Below are 25790 nucleotides of genomic sequence, written 5' to 3'. Positions count from 1 at the left end.
CTTTAAATCACAATATTTATATTTCCAGTTCGAGTCGATCGCGTCAAATGACACTTTTATACAAAGACAAAAATTACACTAGAGTCACCGCCATTTACGACAAAGCCAAGGATATTTTAAAAGGAGTTACATCGTTCACAGCAGGGTGAGAGAGGACCACATGTGGCAAAGTGTTCCCTTGCTGGCCATAAGATTCGGAAGGAGTTCTGGCGATAGGGCATTCCATTCTTCCACCACTGCGGTCGCAAACACTACGGTAGTTTCTACATATGGACGTGCTGGAATACGACTCCCCAACGCATTACTACACGTGCCCGATAGGGTTTAAGTCGGGGAAACGGGTAGGTCAATCCAATCACCGAATGTCCTCTCGTTCCAAGAGCTGCTCAACCTGCGCACTCCGAGATGGTCTTGCATTGTCATGACCCATAAAAATGAAGTTAACGCCGAATGCGCCGGTGAAAAGATGCAGAAGGGGAAGAAGTACAGCATCTCAGTAGTGTTGACCATGTTCAGAGATTCGGAGGTCAGTACGCCCATGCAATATTATGTTTCCCCACGCCATAACAGCACAAGTATCATTTTAGACAACGTTCCTCGCTGCGTTACGTGTTCGTACCCCTCCCTGTATGAGACTGCGTCCAGCATTGTCCTACACGAACGTTTTCGTGGTGGAGCTGTTACAATTGAAACGTCCGCTTAGAAAAATTTATGTATGATGGTGCTGATAAACCTCCTACAACATTTGATCTTCAAACAGCTGAGCAGAACTGAACGTACTCAGACATTTCTCTCTTGAACTATTCTGATCAACACTAAACTGATACACAATATTTATAGCGCAACGCAATCTGACTTTCAATGATCTCTACAAAAGAATGGCCCTGACTAACAATAACCTATACCTTTCATGAATCGCTGACCTCACAAAAATCTTCGTTTCTCGAACTACTGCAACACAGCGAGCGCCAATATTGCCTGCTAAATAAAAGATTCTAACTACTGAAAGCATCAACTACTGAAGGCATCAACTACTGATAGGCATAGTTGGCAAATGAAAGATTTTGACAGAGAACAAACAATGTATTTACCTTAATAGTGTTCAAAAGTCATAATGTATATCAGTTCATGAAGTCCAGTCATATAAATTTACTGTGTCTGATGGACACACGTACAGATCATCCATCCGCTCTCAAAACTCCGCCATCTCTCTCCCCACATCCACCACTGCTGGCGGCTCACCTGCAACTGCGCAACCCTACGCGCTGTTAACAGCCAACTGCCCAACACTACAATAGCAAATTCCAACAATGCAAACCAGTCACAGACTGCACATAGCACAGCCAGTATTTTCATATAGAGCGCTACATGGCCTTCCCAACAAAAAAACCTAAACAGCCTACTTACACAATGTGGGAAGACATACTGCCTTATGGGCTTACTGACCACCACACTTTTAAACACTATACACTCCGCACTCAACATCATTGTGACTCTACACTCTTTCTCTTCGAGGTGCATTCGGCCCTGATTTCACTTTTATAGATGACAGTGAGCGAGGACATCGAACAGCGCAGGCGGAGCAGCTGTTGGAACTGGCCTGCCCATTCCTCCGACTTGAATCCCGTCGAGCACACGTGGTATGCGTCGGGAAGACGTATTGTAGCCCGTCCACATTTACCAACGACGCTCCTGTGGAGGAATTGAACCTCGTACCACAAAAACTCCTTTCCAGCCTTGTGGGCAGAGAGCATCCACTTCCGTATGTGCTGATCATACACTCTATTAAGAACCATGACCCGCTTTTCGTAATGTGCATATGACCACCAAGAAGCGTGGTGTTTTTAGTGTAATTTTTTTCTTTGAATGAAGATGTCATTTCGTTTAAGAGAGTATTCTTTTAGTTACCTTCTGTACTACACTGTAGCTGCTCTCATTACATATGGTCAAAGTTTTATGGAGCTGTGTTATTTGTGACAGATGATGTGCGAAAGTTACATTCGTCTTTAAGATTTCACACCAGTGTACATTAACGGTAGCAAAACGAAGTAAGCACTCCGTCTTCAGGCGACGAGTCGCCTACCAGGACCATCCGACCGCCGTGTCATCCTCCGAGGATGATGCGGATAGGAGGGCGTGGGGTCAGCACACCGCTCTCCCGGGCGTTCTGATGGTATTCTTGACCGAAGCCGCTACTATTCGGTCGAGTAGCTCCTCAGTTGACATCACGAAGCTGAGTGCACCCCGTAAAATGGAAACAGCGCCCGGCGGCCTGGATTGTCACCCATCCAAGTGCTGGCCACGCCCAACAGCATTTAACGTCGGTGATCTCACGGGAACCGGAGTATCCATTCTACATCTACATCTACATCTACATCCATACTCCGCAAGCCACCTGACGGTGTGTGGCCGAGGGTACCTCGAGTACCTCTATCGGTTCTCCCTTCTATTCCAGTCTCGTATTGTTCGTGGAAAGGAGGATTGTCGGTATGCTTCTGTGTGGGCTCTAATCTCTCTGATTTTATCCTCATGGTATCTTCGCGAGATTTACGTAGGAGGGAGCACTATACTGCTTGACTCTTCGGTGAAGGTATGTTGTCGAAACTTCAACAAAACCCATACCGAGCTACTGAGCGTCTCTCTTGCAGAGTCTTCCACTGGAGTTTATCTATCATCTCCGTATCGCTTTCGCGATTACTAAATGATCCTGTAACGAAACGCGCTGCTCTCCGTTGGATCTTCTCTATCTCTTCTATCAAACCTATCTGGTACGGTTCCCACACTGCCGAGCAGTATTCAAGCAGTGGGCGAACAAGCACACTGTAACCTATTTCCTTTGTTTTCGGATTGCATTTTCTTAGGATTCTTCCAATGAATCTCAGTCTGGCATCTGCTTTACCAATGATCAACTTTATACGATCATTCCATTTTAAATCACTCCTAATGCGTACTCCCAGATAATTTATGGAATTAACTGCTTCCAGTTGCTGACCTGCTATTTTGTAACTAAATGATAAGGGATCTATCTTTCTATGTATTCGCAGCACATTACACTTGTCTACATTGAGATTCAATTGCCATTCCCTGCACCATGCGTCAATTCGCTGCAGATCCTCCTGCATTTCAGTACAATTTTCCATTGTTACAACCTCTCGATACATCACAGCATCATCTGCAAAAAGCCTCAGTGAACTTCCAATGACATCCACAAGGTCAATTATGTATATTGTGAATAGCCACGGTCCTATGACATTCCCCTGCGGCACACTTGAAATCACTCTTACTTCGGAAGACTTCTCTCCATTGAGAATGACATGCTGCGTTCTGTCACACTAGTAACACTTTCATATAAAGTAAGTCAATAGCAACTGTAAGCTTACCCTCTTGTTTTGTATCAGCACTGCGCAGCTCAAATGGCGACCATCTTTCTTGTTCCATTTCCCGCATGCAGGAATCGAAAGAGAGCAACAGTGGTCGGAAGGTGTCATGTTTCCCACCAGGTTCAGATATGCAATGAGTACGACTACCCACTACGCGCAGTTACCTTAGCTAGTTGGAGATTAGATTCTGTCCTCAGCGCCTCGAGCTGTCTGGAGGTTAATTCGAAACTGGGTCAGCCGATGGCAGTGGAGACCACCCCTCTAAAATAGAAACCACGGTTGACCCCTCCCCCCCCCCCCCTCAATCGTCCACACTCTCCGAGCAGACGGCAGTTATAAAGCAAAGAGGACGGAAGATGGACCGCGCGCAATTACCATGAGTGTTACCGCGAATTCTCATTAGCGGAAGGTCCTTCGCTGCCGGCGATCTATACTCGCGCCACCAATTCGCCGGCGGGCTAATTCCGTTCAATCATGCGAAACGTCGCGCCGGCGTGGGCGACGGGCGGGGAAGCGGGCGGGTCGCTAATTAAATTATGCGGGGCCCGCGTTCAACGCCGGGCGAGGCACCCGCGCCTTAATCAAGCTAACACGGAAATTCGCCCCGCCCTGGTGCTGGGCATAAGTCGGGAGCGCGCGGCCTCGCGCCAGCGAAATTCCGCCACCCGGCTGGGCCTGATTAAAATTTGAAGGCCGATTAAGAAATGAAGGCGGCGGGTGGGCGTGGCAACCGGTAGCGGGTGCCAGTTTTCGAGGCCGGAGCTGATTCTAGTAGCAGGTGCGGTGCACGGGTTTATGCCGTTCCGGCTGTTCGGTAACGCAGTTGCTCGTGCGCCAAGTGTTTCGGCGCTCGTTTCCAGTAAGGCAAATTCCAAATTCATATTTTGTGCCTGTTGTAAGGCTGCTTTCCATATGCGAGGGCTGTTCGGAAAGTACACGACTGGCCATTAAAATTGCTACACCACGAAGATGACAAGCTACAGACGCGAAATCTGACCGACAGGAAGGAGATGCTGTGATATGCAAATGATTAGCTTTTCAGAGCATTCACACAAGGTTGGCGCCGATGGCGACACCTACAACGTGCTGACATGACGAAAGTCTCCAACCGCTTTCTCATACACAAACAGCAGTTGACCGCCGTTGCCTGGTGAAACGTTGTTGTGATGCCTCGTGTAAGGAGGAGAAATGCGTACCATCACGTTTCCGACTTTGATAAAGGTCGGATTGTAGCCTATCGCGATTTCTGTTTATCGTATCGCGACATTGCTGCTCGCGTTAGTCGAGATCCAGTGACTGTTAGAAGAATATGGAATCAGTGGGTTCAGGAGGGTAATACGGAACGCCATGCTGGATCCCAAGGGCCTCGTATCTCTAGCAGTCGAGATGACAGGCATCTTATCCGCGTGGCTGTAATGGATCATGCAGCCACGTCTCGATCCCTGAGTCAACAGATGGGGACGTTTGCAAGACAACAACCATCTGCACGAACAGTTCGACGACGTTTGCAGCAGCATGGACTATCAGCTCGGAGACCGTGGCTGCGGTTACCCTTGACGATGCATCACAGACAGGTGCGCCTGCGGTGGTGTACGCAGCAATGAACCTGGTTGCACGAATGGCAAAACGTGGTTTTTTGGATGAATCCAGGTTCTGTTTACAGCATCATGTTGGTTGCATCCGTGTTTGGTGACATCTTGGTGAACACACTTTGGAAGCGTGTATACGTCATCGCCATCCTGTCGTATCACCCGGCGTGATGATATGGGGTGTCATTGGTTACACGACTTGGTCACCTCTTGTTCTCATCGACAGCACTTTGAACAGTGGACGTTGCATTTGAGATGTGTTACGACCCGTGGCTCTACCCATCATTCGATCCCTGCGAAACCCTACATTTCAACAGGATAATACACGACCGCATGTTGCAAGTCATGTACGGGCCTTTTTGGATACAGAAAATGTTCGACTGCTGCCCTGGCCAGCACGTTCTCCTGATCTCTCACCAATTGAAAGCGTCACTACTCTTGATGACCTGTGGTATCGAGTTGAAGCTGCATGGGCAGCTGTACTAGTACACACCATCCAAGCTCTGTTTGCCTCAATGCCCAGGCGTATGAAGGCCGTTATTACGGGCGGAGGTGGTTGTTCTGGGCACTGAGTACTGATTTCTTAGGGTATATGCACCCAAATTGCGTGAAAATGCAATCACATGTCAGTTCTAGTAATAATGTATTTATCCAGTGAATACCCGTTTATGATCTGCATTTCTTCTTGGTGTAGCAATTTTAATGGCCAGTAGTGTAAAATCCAATCGGACGCGAAATGGAAACGACAATGAAAATCCGATAAAGCTTCGGATAAATTTGTTGGACATCGTCTCTAATTCGGTTTACAGTTCTGAGCACACAGTGAGTACATAATGTCTAAAATTAGTGACTGCCGCCAAATATAAGTGCCTGGTGAGAGTTTATGCCTGATTTCATGCAACCCACACAGCGTAACTTGTCGTGTATTTCCTTCCTCATGACAATTATCGGCAACGCACTGCAGGGGCAATAAAGAAGTGGGAACTGTTCCGTCACCCACCATATACAACACGGACTTGTTTCCCTCTGATTTTCATTTCTGCTCTTACGAACCGGATGCAACGTTATGGCACAAGCTGGGAGCTGGAGATCAGCATAGAGGATTGGCGGAATGCGCATACGATTCGTCAGCTCGCCCACGAAACCGGATTAGCGCATACGACTGTGCTTCGCATCCAGAAGGAACGCCTGGGCATGCGAAACATTACATCACGATGGGTTCCGCACGACTTGACGGAAATGCAGAAGTGGATACGGTACGACGCTGCTCAGACGCACTTGGAGCGCTATGAGCACGAAGGAGAGGCTTTCTTACGTCGTGTCGTCACACTGGATGAGACACGAAACGCCAATCGAACTAATGGCGTCATTTTGGGTCGCAGCGAAAGTTGAGTGCGTCAGAGCCCCAATATAGTGAAAGCTACGCTGATTCTCGTGTACGACTGTGATAGTGTTATGCTAACGCGTTACGTACCTCCACCGCAGACCGTCAGTGCAGCGTATTACTGTTCGTTTTTGGAGCATCACCTGTGACCAACTTTGCGAAAGAAGCCGCGACACTTTCTGCGCAACCCACCCATCATTTTGCACGACAATGCGCGGGCGCTTACAGGGCCAGCTGTGGCTGCTCTGTTCAGTCGATTGGACTGGGAAGTACTGTACCGTCCACTTTACTCCCCTGACTTCAGTCCTTGTGACTTTCATTTGGTTCCGAAGATGAAGGAACCACTTCGTGGCATTCGCTTCAGAACTGTTCCAGAGATTCGACAGAAAGTAGACGGCTCCATTCGCACAATCGACAGAACAGGCTGTGCTAACGGTATACTACGCCTTCCACATCGCTGACAACACAACTTTGGTGACCACTTTGAAGGACAGTAACAGATGCAAACATGTAACTCTTTTGTATAGGTTGTGAATAAATATTGCCACTATTGAAGATCCACCCCCGCGTTTTTAATTTGTTGAATAATCCCGGTAGAGCTACTGAATAGACTGTAACACGATTAGAAGTAAAAGACTGCATAGAATCTGTTCCTTGAAAAGAGTAATGTAAATGAGACTAAAAGACCGCAACGATAAGAAGAAACAAGCGTAGTTCTCGATTGAGGGCACGTAGATTTTCATACCAGCTGCTGGCGAAATGCGTAAGCGAGCTAGTGTTCAACTATCCTGAGGGTTACTAGAGAATAGAGGAGACAATGAAGGAGTGGCGAGAAAAAGCTTTAAGTAAATAGAGTGAACCGAGACAAAGGGCTCCCTCTGGCAGGATACCATTCTGGAATGCTGACATATTTGCTGGTGAGAGCAAATTCCACGTTGAACTATGAGGTGACGAAATGACGGGCAGCAGGATAAATACTTGCAACTTGTGTAAAACACGGAACGGGGCAGTGCTGTATTTCGTTGTCTCGTGTGGGAGAGATGACTTTCCTTGACAGTACCTCGAACAAGAAAGTATAGCCAGAATGAAGTTTCACTCTGCAGCAGAGTGCGCTCTTATCTGGAACTTCCCGGAAGGTTAAAACTGCATGCCGCACAGCTACTTAAATTTGAGATCCTTGAGCAGTCTGTCCATTAGACATACTGCCTTAATTAATTTGACTGCAGCATCATATGCAGTAGCGTTATACGTGTAATGTAATACGTTTCTACTCAGGTCAGAAGATGGTCATTACCGACCAAAATTAATAATCTGATTATAAATAAAGACTGTGATCCCGGACTGGAATTATAATAAAGCAAATATTTTCCCGTATCGCTGGAAACATTTTCCCGACTCTGTAACAACTTGGACGGTAATATCCTTCATGTATTCGCCGCCCTCGGCAGTCTCGTGGCCATAAAAGGAATCCTTTTTCCTGAATCACGTCACTTAGCTTCTCCACGTGCTTGCATAGTTGGTGGCACTGATGCCCTCTATATTCGCTGTTTTCTTTTATTGAACGTAGGGTTCTTCGCAATATCTTTCATTCCATCGCCTCAGCCGTCCTCGGTATACCTTTCCGGTCCATTGTAACAGTCTGTCACGTGTTAGAACCTCCTGTCGAACAACAGTACAGTAGCGTTTAATTTAGGCAATTAGGGTTATCGATTTTTTTATTGCAGATAAATTTATTGGTTGACCACTCCAGTTGTTTAATGCTATTATGAAGAACCTATCCGTTCTCTTAGGTACTTAAAATCTCGTCCTACTTAATTTTCCTTTGTTGTGATTTCGGTTTTTGAAGTACCTAACAAGCTGTGCTTTTCAGGTCTTCTGCGTGGAATAATGACAATAATAATAATAATAATAATAATAATAATAATAATAATAATAATAACAATAACTATATTACCAGACTAAAGTTGACCAAAGCTGTATTAAGGACATCAGAAAAGACATGGATGACTCAAAGGAATCTGGCATAAACCGATATACCAGACGAAGATTGACAAATTAAAGGTGTTGCAGGAAAAGCGAACTATGGAAGAAGATCTTGTAGACAGAGGAACGGAGGAGGAACCTCAGCGATAGAATAAAGAGATTCTGGAAGGAGAATAAAAGACTAGCAGGGAAACTAAATGCTTCCCGTGGTCCGAGGACGGGCGAAGTCGAATGTAAAATAATAATAATAATAATAATAATAATTTCTTTAAATATGAAATTATAGCACTGGAAGAACCTTATTTGAGCTGTTCATTCTTGATGGTAAATTTACAGCTGGTCTCCTTTCTGGTACTCCACATCGTTTTCATGTTTCTTTCATTTACTTACCATCAACATTATGTGCTCCGTAGACTGTTTGATCTATTCCGCAAGTTCTGTAATTCTTCCACAGTTTCGTAGAGAACAGCAATCTACTTTCCATAGCACGTGGCATGTCCAGAAAGTGAATACAGTTTTGCCAAAAAAAAAAACTCACAAGAACATTTTTTAAACGAAAATTTATTTTTACCTGTAAGAGCTTAATTCCTAAATAGTTGTATAGTTCAGATATTTGTGGAGGGAAAGCAACTTTTCTCCCCATCTCCGTTAAAAGAGGCCACCAATGAAGACAGCCAAAGCTGAACACCGTTGTTTGCTTTGGTATGGCTGTCAAAGCGACTTCCTGCAAAATCACACTTTATGTTCCGGAACAGGTGTTAGTCAGAAGTTGCGGGTTCGGGACCGTACGCAGGGTGATGGAAGAACTGTTGAGTAGAGTTTACAGTGACGCTTTGACGCCAGCAGAATGGGGATGTCGTCATCAAGCAACACAATTCCTTGACAGAGCATACCACGTCTTTTCTTTTGAACTGCCCCGATGTCGCTCCTTGTGACCATCACTTGATTTAGGAGGAAGGCGGCTTCACAGCGATGACGACGGGAGAAACGGTCTTCAGCTCTGGCTGTCTTCACTGGCGGCATCGTTCTATGAAGAGGGTGTAGAAGAGTTGGGTTCCCACTGTGACAACTGACTGAACAGTGGTGGAAACAATGTAGAAAAATACCTCAAAATATTTTCTTTCTCGTAGAAATAAAGTATTGTTTAAAAAATGAGTTTTTTCAAAATGGTACTTACTTCCAGGAAGCATATTTGGAGGTATTTTTCTACATTGTTTCCGCCATTGTGCAGACTATAGTCACAGCGGGAACCCAGCTCTTCTACGCACTCTTCATAGAACGATGCCGCCAGTGAAGACAGCCAGAGCTGAACACCGTATCTTCCGAAGAACTGCTTGCATAACGGCCAAATGTGGACCAAACGTGTTATTCACTTGCTCGATTTGTGAATCTTTTTCTCCCAATAAATCATACATTTTCGTGAAATTGTAATCACTTTTTTGTCTGTACATTTACATCACATCTACTGATTTCCGTCCCATTTGGATAATTCCTTCGAGGTGCGTCTTTTTCTTTGTCTTACATTGTACTTTCCGGGCCAGTTTTATTTTGCTCTCTCTGATCAAGTAAACACGAGTCATGTTCTACCTTGGCTAAGCATTAAAGATGCATTCCTATTTGTTTATTAGCAGCTTACAGTGATACAACGACGCTTAACGGAATGACTGGATTTAAATCGAACATAATTAAAGGTAGTGGGTGACCGAATATTGATACACACTGAACTTGGCTCTGACTGTTAGGAAGTCACATTAATACTGCAAAAATTTTCACACGTTTTATGATTCTCCTAGCTTGGGAGCTCTTAGCTGAACGGCATGAAACGGTAGCATAAAAGTTTCTCTTGCGCGCCTGGAACACATCCTGACCTTTAGTGCACTTGGCAGCTGCGTCTCTGTAGCCACTCGCAGCCGAGTATGTAAGTAATACTAGATCCGCTGTGGAATGGGGCTTGCCGGCGAATTACCGACGTACACGACGTAACGTACTGAGTATATTGCATGTCCTGACAAGCACGTTGTAACGCGATACCAGGGCTGACATCTGGCGACTGTGTCGCGAGTTATGCACAGTGATTAGCGTCGGGAAAGCCAATGCATTCTGCGGAATACTACACGGAGTCTCATTTGATAAGTCGTCGACGGCAGGGCAGCTTGGCCGTTTGCTGTCCGATTACGCGCCGTCGGCTCCACGCCAAGGCCGTCCAAGAAGCCATCGGACATTAAAACAAAGGATACATCATGTCTGACGCTAACGCAACCAGTTCGAGACTTGTTGTCTACTATGTAGGCACGTAAGGACATTTTAGCTGGCGTATTCCCAGAATTCAGAGAAGTCAGGATTTTACAAAGAGAGACAGGAGACTCACCACAGGTATCGCTGTGTCTATACTGCTCCTTTAATTTCCATATTTTTTATTTGTTCTTGTTCTTTGTTTTGGACAACTAACGACCACGTCCGCAATTCAGCCAACTCTTTTCCAAGCTTCAATTGATGCCCAGTGTGTTGTTATTCTTTTCTTTTTTGGTTCCACGCCGTAGCTGTATTCAGCTTCTGCTCTTTCCGGGAAGCTTTGTGTGTTCGTAGCACTCTCTCTCTCTATCCCTCTCTCTCTCTCCCCCTCCCTCCCTCCCTCCCTCCCTCCCTCTCTCTCTCTCTCTCTCTCTCTCTCTCTCTCTCTCTCTCTCTCTCTCTCTCTCTCTCTCTCTCTCTCTCTGTCTTTTGTGGAGCGGGGGTTCACGCTCCTGTATGTGCATAGGAGCACCTTCCAGTAGATCTTTCCGCCTTCTGTGAACCATGTCCACCAGCCGGGGTGGCTAAGCCGTTCTAGGCGCTACAGTCTGGAACCACGCGACCGCTACGGTCGCAGGTTCGAAACCTGCCTCCGGCATGGATTTGTGTAATGTTCTTAGGTTAGTTAGGTTTAAGTAGTTCTAAGTTCTAGGGGACTGATGACCTAAGAAGTTAATCCCATAGTGCTGAGAGCCATTTGAGCCATGTCCCTTTGGCTTTCTTATCTTGATAATAGGTCAATATGTGCCGTAGCCAGCTGTGTTAGGTTCTCGGTTAAGGATCGATGGCGCTAACAGCCCAATCGATCCCACTCATTCTTGATTGGGTTTAAATAGGGGGATTATGGTGACCAGGAGTGTAGAATAAACTCGTTATGGTGCCTCACACTGCGGCCTGTGTGACTTATTGCATAGTCCTGCTGGTAGATGAAGCAACGTTGGCTTAACGATCATTAAAGAGAAGCTGTTGGTATCCCCTTAGTTTATCTGGTCTGTCAGTTGTTGCACGTATATTCGCCCTTACACATCCCCGCAGCCATCCTTCACCCCTGTCACCTATGCTCCGTTTTGTAAATGCTTCCACACTTGACCCGAAAGTCAATAACGATGCCCTTCTGCACATCACTTAAATCGCCTCGTTTCTGCTTTACGACAATGATTGCACTGTGTTTCCGACCCCGCTCCCCGACATCCATCATATACCCTCGACTGTGCTACCTTATGTCTGCGAGTGGTTATTGGGTTGTCGCATGTTGACGTAGAATAGGGGCGGTGGTCAAACGAAGGTGACTGGACAGTGTATGTCCTGTTATTATAGTCAATGACTCGTTTCGACTTTTAAATTTAAGGCGTTAACTGAAACTAAAACACTTTTCTGTTTGAGACTACGGCTTAAATGTAACACCGAGACCGGTTGTGGAGTATAATAATAGAACATATTACCATTACTGAGACTCTGGGAAGGAATTAAGAAAATAGATATACAACATGGATACACTAACGTAATAAAGACACTGTACAAAGGACACAATTGCAGAATTAGAACATCATTGGGGAATTTTGAACGCTTCGAAATAAGACAATGACTTAAACAAGGAAGTATTCTACCTCCTGCACTTTTTAATGTTGTGATGAAGGGAATGAATAGGGCGGTTAAAGATATAGTAAAAGAAAAACACAAAAAGATGATTTTTGCAGGTGATATGATAATATGGGGCGAGAAAGGGGTAGATGTACAGTTAAAACTTGATGCGTGGAAGGAAATAATGAAAAGGTTTGGATTAAAAATAAATAAAGATAAGAGTGAAGTAATGGTATTTGGAAGAGACAAAGGGATATTACTTTGAATGGAGAACCCCTCAAAGTGGTAGACAGTTTCACTTATTTAGGGAGTGAAATATCTAGTGATGGAAGAATAACCAACGAAATTAATAGGAGTTTACAGAAGGGAGGCAATTCTGTACCAAACAATAAAACACCGGATTTGGAATAAGGAAGTTTCAGAAAAAGCAAAACTCCTTATGTATAATAGTTATTACTTCCCTAATGTCACCTATGGAGGAGAAACATGGACAATGACAGAAACGGACTAAAACAGACTGGAAGCAGGGACAGTGAATTTTCTCAGAGCAGATAAGGAAAAAAACAAGAATGGACAGACTAAGGAATGTAGATATTAGAAAGGACCTTAAACAAGAAAGTATGAGAGAAGAAATTGAAAAAAAAAGTTTAGGATGATATGGGCATGTTAAGAGGATGTGTGGGCAGAGACTCCCCAAAATTATGGAAGAACTAAAGATGGATAGAAAAAGACCTAGAGGGCGCCCAAGAACACGGTGCAAAACGCGATTGAGAATATCTGTGGAAAGGACGTGTGTGACCTGGCAGCAAGTGGAGGAAGAAAAGTGGTGGGAAGACCGAGCCAAATGGAGAGGAGTCGTCAGCACCCAGACCCGGCAGTAGCTGGAGCGGGATCCGGATATAAATAGATGATTACCATTACAGTTCCATATCCAGTAGATGATATCTTCCAAACTTAAAAGCCGAAACTGATCATGGCTTATAATAAGGAACATATTAGCAACTGGAGTGATTATTCAAATGGCTCAAATGGCTCTGAGCACTATGGGACTTAACATCTACGGTCATCAGTCCCCTACAACTTAGAACTACTTAAACCTAACTAACCTAAGGACATTACACACATCCATTCCCGATGCAGGATTCGAACCTGCGACCGTAGCCGTCACGCTGTTCCAGACTGTAGCGCCTAGTGACGGATTACTGAAGATCACATACAACAGGGGTTCGGTAACAGTGTAACACAAATAAGTAATTTTAGCGGTAAGTAAACATCCGTCATTTCAAATATCACTTTCACACTACTTTTATTTTCTTTCTTTCCTTTCTTTTCTATTTTTTCTGTTCCGGGAATCTTTTATCTCACCGCTATGCAACGCACAGTTTCTCTCAGTAAACGAATACTGTAAGCGGCAGTTAATAATAAAATCACCATAACGCCTTTCTCTATTGTTTGACCCCGTTCCTAATCCATTATATATGGGAGCATTTCTACACGTCTTACTTTCATTAAGAGCATGAGATGAACACCTGGTGCCGAAATTGGAACTCCCCCCCCCCCCCCCCCCCAATGTCAATCGGTCCCGCATTAACGCATTGGAAAACCTAACAACTATCGCTGCCATACGATAATTAACCCTGTGAATAGCTTTACTTTTATTATAACCACCCTATACTTTTTAAAATAAAACAGCAATAAGAAGTTTGGAACTGAGCCACGGGTCTATCCGTCGTGAAGGACGGCGTGGCAACAGGGTCCACCGCTCGGTTACCCACCGATCTGTTGTGTGTGTGTGTGTGTGTGTGTGTGTGTGTGTGTGTGTGTGTGTGCGTGTGTGGACGGAGGAGGTGAGGGGATGGGAGTAAAGTGCCGTGGGGAGGGGGGGGGCTTTGGCCGGAGGGGAGGGGGAGGGAGGCTGCGTTACCTGGACAACGGCCTCATCTTCCCTCCAGTGGTAGGAACTCTTCAAAGTCGCGTCATTCTAATCGCGCTTTAATAGTGCTGTTACTTTCCTCCACGTTACCGAATGCAACATAAACACACTTTTATTTCGTGAACGATTCGAGATATCGACACATGGTTTTCGGCAAGTGGCAGTTAACGAAACATAAGGTCGCCCTTATGCAGTATCCTAAAAAGCAGAGTAAACACACTCGCAAACTCTTACTCTACGCCGGCCCTCGACTATGGCACAAGCTGCTATGTACTACCCCGCGCGGGATTAGCCGAGCGATCTAGGGCGCTGCAGTCATGGACTGTGATGCTGGTCCTGGTGGAGGTTCGAGTCCTCCCTCGGGCATGGGTGTGTGTGTTTGTCCTTAGGATAATTTAGGTTAAGTAGTGTGTAAGTTTAGGGACTGATGACCTTAGCAGTTGAGTCCCACTAGAGTTTACACATATTTGAACATTTTTGCTTTGTGCTACGCGCACAGGCCGGTGCCCTGTCGGTTTTACGAAGAAGCTGAGCGACTTCCTTCTGCTGCGCTCGTAAATATTTTCCCAAAAATCAGTGTATAAGTCCAATTATCCCTCCTTCAAATACAAAAGCCAATTCTCCTATCTTCTTCCAGTTTGCTCCTTCCTTTCCCCTTTTTCCTGCGAGTCACGCCACCTTCCCTTCCCTTAAAATCATGAACTGTGCGCTGTCACACTCCTCTCTCCCTCCCCCTCTCATCTACCCATATCCCTCACGTCACTGCTACCTTACCGCAATTTCTAATTACTGCTGTATTTATCACGTATTAATATAATCTGTGGGCGTCTGGATATGTACTGTTATAATTTTTAATTTCTAAATGTAGTGTTTCATGCTTACTGCAACAAGTGTAACGTAAAATCTGTAGAATTTTTGGATGGATGTAAGAGAGACTAAGAAAGCTTTTCTTGTCAACTTAAATAAATGATTCGGAATAAGAGATGGATTCTCCGCATTGCTATTTCACTGCTGCCTACAGAAAGTAGTCCGTGAGACACGGAGATCCATAGTGAAATCAGACTAAGAACAAACAACAAAGGCATCAAAGTCAGTTGCAGTTTGCAGGCGATAAGTCTCTACTAGTTGCTGAGATACTAAAAGAAGTTAAGGAACAGACACTTGTGCTACAAAAAAACGGATGAGAAAAAGTAGGTATCAAAATCTCGTCTGAAAAGACAATGATAATGACAAACACAAAATAGCCCACCAAAACATTTTAGAGAGCGAGAACAAATAGTATAGGTCGTCAAAAAATTCTAATATCTTGGAGCAAGGATCAGTTGAAATGCCCTAGAGGAAAAGTCAGCTTGTCTTACACCTAAACAAAAACACACATAACAAAGAGTCTAGAGAAGCCCTGTATACAGCCAGAACACTGCCCATCACCAACATGGACCAGATAAAAGGATGGAGATAAAAGAAATGGAGATATTAAGAAAAATCCTTGACTCCAGATTCCACAACAACAAACTAATCCACATCGAAAACGAAACGCTTTACCAAACTACCGAAGATGCAATGAGGAAAAGAACAACCGATTTTTAAGGGCACATTCCCAGACTAAAAAGGAAAAAATCTATTACCTCCACAACAAAAGGGCCAACGAAACTGGTTCTAAGAATCGAAGAAAGACCTAAGAGAAATCCAAACCAGAGAAAGTATGCTCATAAGTAAAACTGAAAAAGAAAAAAAATTAAAGGACAAGAAAGAGAGGTTCCTAGTCAGAATTAAAACCAAATGAACAATTCAAATCTCTGAAGAAATAAAAGAAAGCATTGTCAGTAAGAATGAAACAACACTCGGCTATTAGGAACGCACGAAACTTTAAAACTGATCGATTTAACTTACCTCAAAGCACGGTGAAACGGAAGAAAGAGAGAAAAATATTACTCACAGGGGGCACGTGATTTTGTTGCCTGTTTAATTCTATTATCTACTGGATCAACCGAGGTACAAAAAAAAAGACTGTTTTTTATGGATTGGCATACATTCTCTTTTTCACTGAAGCCAAAGGTCTCGAAAAAGAGACTTACGTTCTCGTCTTCTCTTCTTTCAAAAGGCTAAGCGTTATGAACGCAGCCACAGTTTTGCCTCTACAGTAGTCCTCTTTGTGTGTGAAGAACATCCTTACTCAGTGACACATTTTTTAAACGGAATATTCACGGTCGCCCCCTAGTTTTCTCCCTACGGTGTTTCCTTCGAAAGCGTTTCATAAAAAGAATTATCATGGCTAATTAAATGTCACTAGAGTTTTACGTTGCCATGGCCTGTAGCTTCCAGTAATTTTTCCTTCTCTCCTATTTCCTGTAGAATCATCTCATTCGTTTTTCTGTCGGCCCACCTACTTTTCTGTTTTTTATTTTTTTTATTATTTTCTTTTTTGACATCCTTCACCAGAACTGTTGCTCCAGACGATGTTTTTCCTGGTTCACTGACGCCAAGGTTTCGCAACCGTATGCCGGGACACGCCACACAAAGGTCGTTATAAATGTTTTCTTACTGAGCGGACCGATGTCCTCCTTATTTTGGAATGGGCTCTTGCCTGCTACTATTCTTCTTCCTTCTCTTGGTTTCCTTAACACATTTAGCGTTTTCGTTACGGTCGCAGGTTCGAATCCTGCCTCGGGCATGGATGTATGTGATGTCCTTAGGTTAGTTAGGTTTACGTAGTTCTGAAGTTCTAGGGGACTGATGACCTCAGAAGTTAAGTCCCACAGTGATCAGAGCCATTTGAACCATTTTTAGCGTTTTGCTCCACACTGCTAGCGAAACAGCAAAATTCGGTTACTTCCTCAAGTTGCAAGTGACTGTTATTACATCAACAGTTTTCTTCATGTGGGTTATCGTAACCGTATGTATGTTGTTGACATATCACTGAGGTGAGAAACGGCATAGGACAGCGATAGGCACACATAAAGATACCGGTGGTATCGCGTACACGTGACACAAGAAGGCACTACATACAGAAAAATTAGCTACCGACGTGTGGTTGTGTGTTGGTAGTTATAGCTGACAATATGACGTACTTTCTGACTAACATTACTTCCACTGGTAACTTTGCTACAGGTCGCTTACCTCCACAGAAAATTTCCATATAATAACACGTAACTGTATCATGCTTACTCGAAAGAGACCTAAGAGTTACATAGTTTTTCTTATTGTTACATGAGATTCCCTTTCCCCATTCAGATCTTTAATGTTCAAATGTGAGTGAAATCTTATGGGACTACCCTGCTAAGCTCATCAGTCCCTAATCTTACACACTACTTAACCTGAATCATCCTAAGGACAAACACACACACCCATGCCCGAGGGAGGTCTCGAACTTCCGCCGGGACCATCTGCACAGTCCATGACTGCAGCGCCCGAGACCGCTCGGATAATACCGCGCGCCAGATCGTTAATGATGCCTGGTGTGTGTTACCCTCATAGTCAGTCATTCCTAAATAAGCAAATTTCGTTGTTTGACATTCAACTTTGAAACTATCATATACTGTATCACGGAGGTTTCTATATCATTCAAGCAAGTTTTTACGGAATTCTTAGGCAGCAAGAGAGATCGGTCATATAATTCTGTTGTAGCCAACATAATAGGGAAGTTCAAGAAGTTAGGTGCTATGATGAACCGCAGATTCACTGCCTGTACAATTATCTTGGATTTTCCTTGAAAAATTGGGTGATGACAGTACAGAACAAGATTAACGCTTTCATCGATGCATGAGAGTCATCTAGAAACGGTATCAGGGCCGCTGGAATACCGATGTGGTGAGGGACTACCTTAAGTAATTTCTCTGAGGTGGTCAACAGAGAATTCAGAGCAGAAAACGTTGTATGAAACACTTTAAGGAGTACAGAGAAACGAAATATAAAGCAACGGACACACAATTACTATGAAATCAAAATGTTTTCATAGTTATATTTCAATGAAATCTGTGTTCATATTGAAAACTAATTTACTTCTCATTCCAAATGCATGTGTTTTGTTCATCTTGAAGGGTTCTTCACATAGTTAAAATGTGAAGAAACTGTACGTCCCACAAAAAACTTCTGTCATTTATGGATTCAGTGGCAAAGGAAACTTGCATCCAAGGTATTACCTAACAAAAAGGAATAAAATTTATTTTCGAGTGTATGCGTAATCTATGCATTGTATTTTTCCCCTATTGTCATGATTTATTATGATCCTTAGTCAGCTTCTGTGTATTCGATATGTAACTAAAAATTTCTTTTACAAAACAGTCAATTGCGCTAGTTACTTGATAAAGCGGTAGTTGCATGGCAAGTTCGCTAAACGCCAGTAAATAAATAAAGAAGGATAACCGTTACATCCGGTTATGCTCCAATCTCCTAACGGTATCTTGAGGTAATTCAGATGCAGCAGAGGACTGTTTAGGATTGACTGAAGAAGGGCATATAACTCGTCGGCTTTCACCAATGATGTCACAGTTTACTCATAGACATTAATGTCTTCATTTTCGAGCCATACATAATGAAATGGTTATCTTCCGTACCGAGGAACCATCATTGGAAATTAATATAAATGTGTCCTTAAAAGACAGGGTTAGACACTGCGTACGATTTTTGGCGCTCGTATTAATTTAAATCATTTGTTCATTCCAATTCATTCGGTACTTATTTTCATTCTTATGAATCTGCCCCCCCCCCCCCCCCATGAACCATGGACCTTGTCGTTGGTTGGGAGGCTTGCGTGCCTCAGCGAAACAGATAGCCGTACCGTAGGTACAACCACAACGGAGGGGTATCTGTTGAGAGGCCAGACAAACGTGTGGTTCCTGAAGAGGGGCAGCAGCCTTTTCAGTAGTTGCAGGGGCAACAGTCTGGATGATTGACTGATCTGGCCTTGTAACAATAACCAAAACGACTGAAAGCAAGGGGAAACTACGGCCGTAATTTTTCCCGAGGGCATCCAGCTTTACTGTATGATAAAATGATGATGGCGTCCTCTTGGGTAAAATATTCCGGAGGTAAAACAGTCCCCCATTCGGATCTCCGGGCGGGGACTACTCAAGAGGATGCCGTTATCAGGAGAAAGAAAACTGGCGTTCTACGGATCGGAGCGTGCAGTGTCAGATCCCTTAACCTGTCAGGTAGGTTAGAAAATTTAAAAAGGGAAATGGATAGGTTAATGTTAGATATAGTGGGAATTAGTGAAGTTCGGTGGCAGGAGGAACAAGACTTCTAGTCAGGTGAATACAGGGTTATAAATACAAAATCAAATAGGGGTAATCCAGGAGTAGGTTTAACAATGAATTAAAAAATAGGAGTGCGGGTGAGCTACTACAAACAGCATAGTGAACGCATTATTGTGGCCAAGATAGATACGAAGCCCACAACTACTACAGTAGTACAAGTTTATGTGCCAACTAGCTCTACAGACGATGAAGAAATTGAAGAAATGTATGATGAAATAAAAGAAATTATTCAGATAGTGAAGGGAGACGAAAATTTAATAGTCGTGGGTGACTGGAATTTGAGTGTAGGAAAATGGGGAGAAGGAAACGTAGTAGGTGAATATGGATTGGGGCTAAGAAATGAAAGAGGAAGCCGCCTGGTAGAATTCTGAACAGAACACAACTTAATCATAGCTAACACTTGCTTTCAGAATCATGAAAGGAGGTTGTATACGTGGAAGAGATACTAAAAGGTATCAGATAGATTATATAATGGTAAGACAGAGACTTAGGAACCAGGTTTTAAATTGTAAGACATTTCCAGGGGCAGATGTGGACTCTGACCACAATCTATTGGTTATGAACTGTAGATTAAAACTGAAGAAACTGCAAAAAGGTGGGAATTTGAGGAGATGGGACCTGGATAAACTAAAAGAACCAGAGGTTGTACAGAGTTTCAGGGAGAGCATAAGGGAAAAATTGACAGAAATCGGGGAAAGAAATACAGTAGAAGAAGAATGGGTAGCTTTGAGGGATGAAGTAGTGAAGGCAGCAGAGGATCAAGTAGGTAAAAAGATGAGGGCTAGTAGTAATCCTTGGGTAACAGAAGAAATATTGAATTTAATTGATGAAAGGAGAAAATATAAAAATGCAGTAAATGAAGCAGGGAAAAAGGAATACAAACGTCTCAAAAATGAGATAGATATGAAGTGCAAAATGGCTAAGCAGGGGTGCCTAGAGGACAAATGTAAGGATGTAGAGGCTTATCTCACTAGGGGTAAGATAGATACTGCCTGCAGGAAAATTAGAGAGACCTTTGGAGATAAGAGAACCACTTGTATGAACATCAAGACCTCAGATGGAAACCCAGTTCTAAGCAAAGAAGGGAAAGCAGAAAGATGGAAGGAGTATATAGAGGGTCTATGCAAGGGCGATGTACTTGAGGACAATATTATGGAAATGGAAGAGGATGTAGATGAAGATGAAATGGGAGATGACATACTGCGTGAAGAGTATGACAGAGCACTGAAAGACCTGAGTCGAAACAAGGCCCCTGGAGTAGATAACATTCCATTGGAACTACTGACGGCCTTGAAGAGAGCCAGTCCTGACAAAACTATACCATCTGGTGAGCAAGATTTATGAAACAGGCGAAATACCCTTAGACTTCAAGAATAATATAATAATTCCAATCCCAAAGAAATCAGGTGTTGACAGATGTGAAAATTACCGAACCATCAGTTTAATAGGTCACGGCTGCAAAATACTAACGCGAATTCTTTACAGACGAATGGAAAAACTAATAGAATCCGACCTTGGGGAAGATCAGTTTGGATTCCGTAGAAATGTTGGAATACGTGAGCCAATACTGACCTTACGAGTTAGCTTAGAAGAAAGATTAAGGAAAGGCAAACCTACGTTTCTAGCATTTGTAGACTTAGAGAAAGCTTTGGACAATGTTGACTGGAATACTCTTTTTCAAATTCTGGAGGTGCCAGGGATAAAATACAGGGAGCGAAAGGCTGTTTACAATTTGTACAGAAACCAGATGGCAGTCATAGGAGTCGAGGGACATGAAAGGGAAGCAGTTGTTGGGAAGGGAGAGAGACAGGGTTGTAGCCTCTCCCCCGATGTTATTCAATCTATATATTGAGCAAGCAGTAAAGGAAAAAAAAAGAAAAATTCGGAGTAGGTATTAAAATCCATGGAGAAGAAGTAAAAACTTTGAGGTTCGCCGATGACATTGTAATTCTGTCAGAGATAGCAAAGGACTTGGAAGAGCAGTTGAACGGAGTGGACAGTGTCTTGAAAGGAGGATATAAGATGAACATCAACAAAAGCAAAACGAGAATAATAGAATGTAGTCGAATTAAGTCGGGTGGTGCTGAGGGAATTAGATTAGGAAATGAGACACTTAAAGTAGTAAACGAGCTTTGCTATTTGAGGAGCAAAATAACTGACGATGGTCGAAGTAGAGAGGATATAAAATGTAGACTGGCAATGGCAAGGAAAGGGTTTCTGAAGAAGAGAAATTTGTTAACACTGAGTATGGATTTAAGTGTCAGGAAGTCATTTCTGAAAGTATTTGTATGAAGTGTAGCCATGTATGGAAGTGAAACATGGACGATAAATAGTTTGGACAAGAAGAGAATACAAGCTTTCGAAATGTGGTGCTACAGAAGAATGCTGAAGATTAGATGGGTAGATCACATAACTAATGAGGAAGTATTGAATAGGATTGGGAGAAGAAAAGTTTGTGGCACAACTTGACCAGGAGAAGGGATCGGTTGGTAGGACATGTACTGAGGCATCAAGGGATCACCAATTTAGTATTGGAGGGCAGCGTGGAGGGTAAAAATCGTAGAGGGAGAGCAAGAGGTGAATACACTAAGCAGATTCAGAAGGATGTAGGTTGCAGTAGGTACTGGGAGATGAAGCAGCTTGCAGAGGATACGATAGCATGGAGAGCTGCATCAAACCAGTCTCAGGACTGAAGACAATAACAACAACAATCAATCTTAGATATTTTGGAAGAATTTTTTCATTTTGGACAGTTTATGGTTTTTGATTTTCGTTTGTAGATATGGATTTATCAGCTTAACTAAAGAATGGGATAGTGGTGCAAAAAAGAGAGGAAAATTGAAAAAAAATTATATGTAACGTAAGCATGGAATACATCAGTTGACATATATCAGTTGTATCCGAAACTTCCAGTTGATCTGTATAGGTTAACTGCAGTACAGGATACAAACTTAACGTATGTCGCCTTTTCTGCTTTCGCTAGGACTAATATCCTATTCTTCAGCTACTACAATCATCCTATTCTTCCTATACTAGTACTAGTGAAGACAGAAAGACCGACATACGTAAAGTTTGTATAACATGCTCCAGTTGACCCATGTAGGTCAACCGAAGAATAAGATACTAATGCTAGCGAAGTATGGGATACGAACCTTTTTTTCGTCTTCGATACTAGTAGCATAGTCTGAAAATTATCATAACAGCACTAGCATCGGTGAAAAAACCTACAACAGTAAAATTTGTATCCCGTACTTGAGTTGACCCATGTAGGTCAACTGAGGAATAGGGTACTAATGCTAGAGGATGCGAAAAATAGAAACATATGTAAGATTTGTATCCCGTACTGCATTTGACCTGTATAGGTCAAATTATGATCAGGATACTACCTTCGTAGTTAAACTGTATTACTGGATGCCAATGTTATGTATGTCGCTATTTTCGTCTTCGCTAGTATTGTACCCTATTCTTCAGTTGATGTATATAGGTCAACGATTCTTCAGTTGACCTACACTCCTGGAAATTGAAAAAAGAACACATTGACACCGGTGTGTCAGACCCACCATACTTGCTCCGGACACTGCGAGAGGGCTGTACAAGCAATGATCACACGCACGGCACAGCGGACACACCAGGAACCGCGGTGTTGGCCGTCGAATGGCGCTAGCTGCGCAGCATTTGTGCACCGCCGCCGTGAGTGTCAGCCAGTTTGCCGTGGCATACGGAGCTCCATCGCAGTCTTTAACACTGGTAGCATGACACTGTTGCTCCTGGGGTATCGGCGAGGAACATTCGCAACCGTCTCCATGAAGCTGGGCTACGGTCCCGCACACCGTTAGGCCGTCTTCCGCTCACGCCCCAACATCGTGCAGCCCGCCTCCAGTGGTGTCGCGACAGGCGTGAATGGAGGGACGAATGAAGACGTGTCGTCTTCAGCGATGAGAGTCGCTTCTGCCTTGGTGCCAATGATGGTCGTATGCGTGTTTGGCGCCGTGCAGGTGAGCGCCACAATCAGGACTGCATACGACCGAGGCACACAGGGCCAACACCCGGCATCATGGTGTGGGGAGCGATCTCCTACACTGGCCGTACACCTCTGGTGATCGTCGAGGGGACACTGAATAGTGCACGGTACATCCAAACCGTCATCGAACCCATCGTTCTACCATTCCTAGACCGGCAAGGGAACTTGCTGTTCCATCAGGACAATGCACGTCCGCATGTATCCCGTGCCACCCAACGTGCTCTAGAAGGTGTAAGTCAACTACCCTGCCCAGCAAGATCTCCGGATCTGTCCCCCATTGAGCATGTTTGGGACTGGATGAAGCGTCGTCTCACGCGGTCTGCACGTCCAGCACGAACGCTGGTCCAACTGAGGCGCCAGGTGGAAATGGCATGGCAAGCCGTTCCACAGGACTACATCCAGCACCTCTACGATCGTCTCCATGGGAGAATAGCAGCCTGCATTGCTGCGAAAGGTGGATATACACTGTACTAGTGCCGACATTGTGCATGCTCTGTTGCCTGTGTCTATGTGCCTGTGGTTCTGTCAGTGTGATCATGTGATGTATCTGACCCCAGGAATGTGTCAATAGTTTCCCCTTCCTGGGACAATGAATTCACGGTGTTCTTATTTCAATTTCCAGGAGTGTATATAGATCAGCGGAAGTACGCGATACAAATTTTCCTTATGTCGCTCTTTTCACCTTCAATAGTACCAGCATCGAATGAAAAATATCGCAGTAATACTAGTGCTAGTGAAGGTGAAAAAAAGCTGTAAAATTTGTATTCGTACTGCATTCGACGAACTCTGCTTCATATCTTCCATATTCATAGGAATAGATAAATCAGGTCCATTGAACAATAGGATACTTGGACTCAAAGAAACGATATGTTTAACTTTATGTTCGAAATAGACGTGCTATGTATCTACTATCTGTTTTCTCTCTCCTACATTCCTTTGTTTCTCATTAATCGTCTCTGCTGTTAAATCTCTGCATTACATCATCTCTGGTAACCTCTGACGTTTTTGGTCATAGCCGACGGGTTGTATCCAATTCTTCAGTAATGCCGACTGTCAAATAGTTACATCCTTAAAATTCGCTTAGACTGTTGAACCTTTTGTGTAGCGACGAAATCGAGGCCAAGCTGAAGGTGAGACCTTCAGACAAATTAGCGCTACAAACACATCTGGAATAATGACGTATCGTTGCTAGGGAACAGAGCAGATCTGACTTTCAAGACAGGGAAACGGATGTGTAGCTAGCATTTCTGGTAACGCCGGAAACGAGTAATTTTCACTATCTCAATGCAGACCTTTACCACCGGCCAAGAGGTGAAGCGATGCGGTTTTATCTTTGTACTGATACGTAAAGGAAATGGCAGTGCTTTATGGGGAAGACCAGATAACGCACCGAAATGCATAACTACAGAGCGTAGCGAAGTGCCTTGCGAGTTAGAGGGGGTGAGTGCACAGTATATTTTGTGTGTTGGCTGCTTATTTTTTAATTCTACAGAGCTGGAAATGATGTGGGAAACGGTTTTTCTCCGCCTAACACGGGAAAATCATGGCTTACGAAGTTAATTCATTGTCTTTCTTTCCAGGAGTCGGTGCACGTCGGGATCGCGGAGTGCGACGTGTGTTGAGGGCCACCTGTTTTGGTGAGTTGAGAAACATAGTGTTCCTCCTAATTCATTTTCTTATCAATGATATTCACTTACATTTTCGTTGCTGGCAATTTCATTCTCGCGCAGTAGCGTTGTCTTTGACTGAACTAAAATGCTGCATCTAGAGGTGTCAACACTGTGTCAAACATAGAAGTGCAAACATAAACCACATTCGAGATGCCGATTAGCTTGTAACAGCAGAAACCGTGTAATCAGTTGTGATGTCCTACAGCCTTCGATCCTCTGTGCAGATCGTTGCAGACGTTGTATATAGTGATACTGCGTTATAAAATATAACCGGTGTGTACACATACATTGAAAACTTTCCACACTGAAAACTCAGCAGTTGCTGTATGTTGAAATCTGGATATCATGGTGCATTTCTGTGAAATCTGCAGTTTAAAGTTACTGATCGGGACTAGATCAGAGCGTGGCTCGCCGTTCTTTGGAGCGTAGCAAATATTTGGACAACCTTACATGCACATGTCTTCGATTCTCTGAAATATTTACACGAAACTGACTAGTCGTTAGGTAGTTCACATTACTGGAAAAATGGCATCCAGTGGAGATGGGTCGTCAGGTTAAGAGCACATGTCATCGAAAATCGAAGGTTCCGGGTACGAATCCTGCTCCTGCACACAGAATTCTCAAATTCTGCCCAACAACATAGTGAATCTATTTCAGTGTTGTGTTCGACACTTTGAAGTATGTGTCAGTGAAAGGTGAGAC

At 43.8% G+C, this 25790-nt stretch overlaps 1 protein-coding gene and 1 long non-coding RNA gene across 2 annotated transcripts in view; one reads left to right on the top strand and one right to left on the bottom strand.

Annotated features, from left to right (window-relative positions):
• LOC126293363 (uncharacterized) overlaps window positions 1–25790 on the top strand; it is a 1719051-nt gene that overhangs the window by 218852 nt on the left and 1474409 nt on the right. The window contains exon 2 of the long non-coding RNA XR_007552282.1: window positions 24999–25055. This is a non-coding gene — a long non-coding RNA (uncharacterized LOC126293363). The remainder of the gene's footprint in view (window positions 1–24998; window positions 25056–25790) is intronic.
• LOC126293360 (uncharacterized) overlaps window positions 1–25790 on the bottom strand; it is a 305549-nt gene that overhangs the window by 98588 nt on the left and 181171 nt on the right. The window lies entirely within an intron of this gene.

Source organism: Schistocerca gregaria, chromosome 10 (genome assembly GCF_023897955.1).
Source record: "Schistocerca gregaria isolate iqSchGreg1 chromosome 10, iqSchGreg1.2, whole genome shotgun sequence".
In the NCBI taxonomy this organism is placed as follows: domain Eukaryota; kingdom Metazoa; phylum Arthropoda; class Insecta; order Orthoptera; family Acrididae; genus Schistocerca; species Schistocerca gregaria.
Note: the sequence above shows the minus strand (reverse complement) of the source record. Positions and strands in the feature narration are given on the sequence as shown.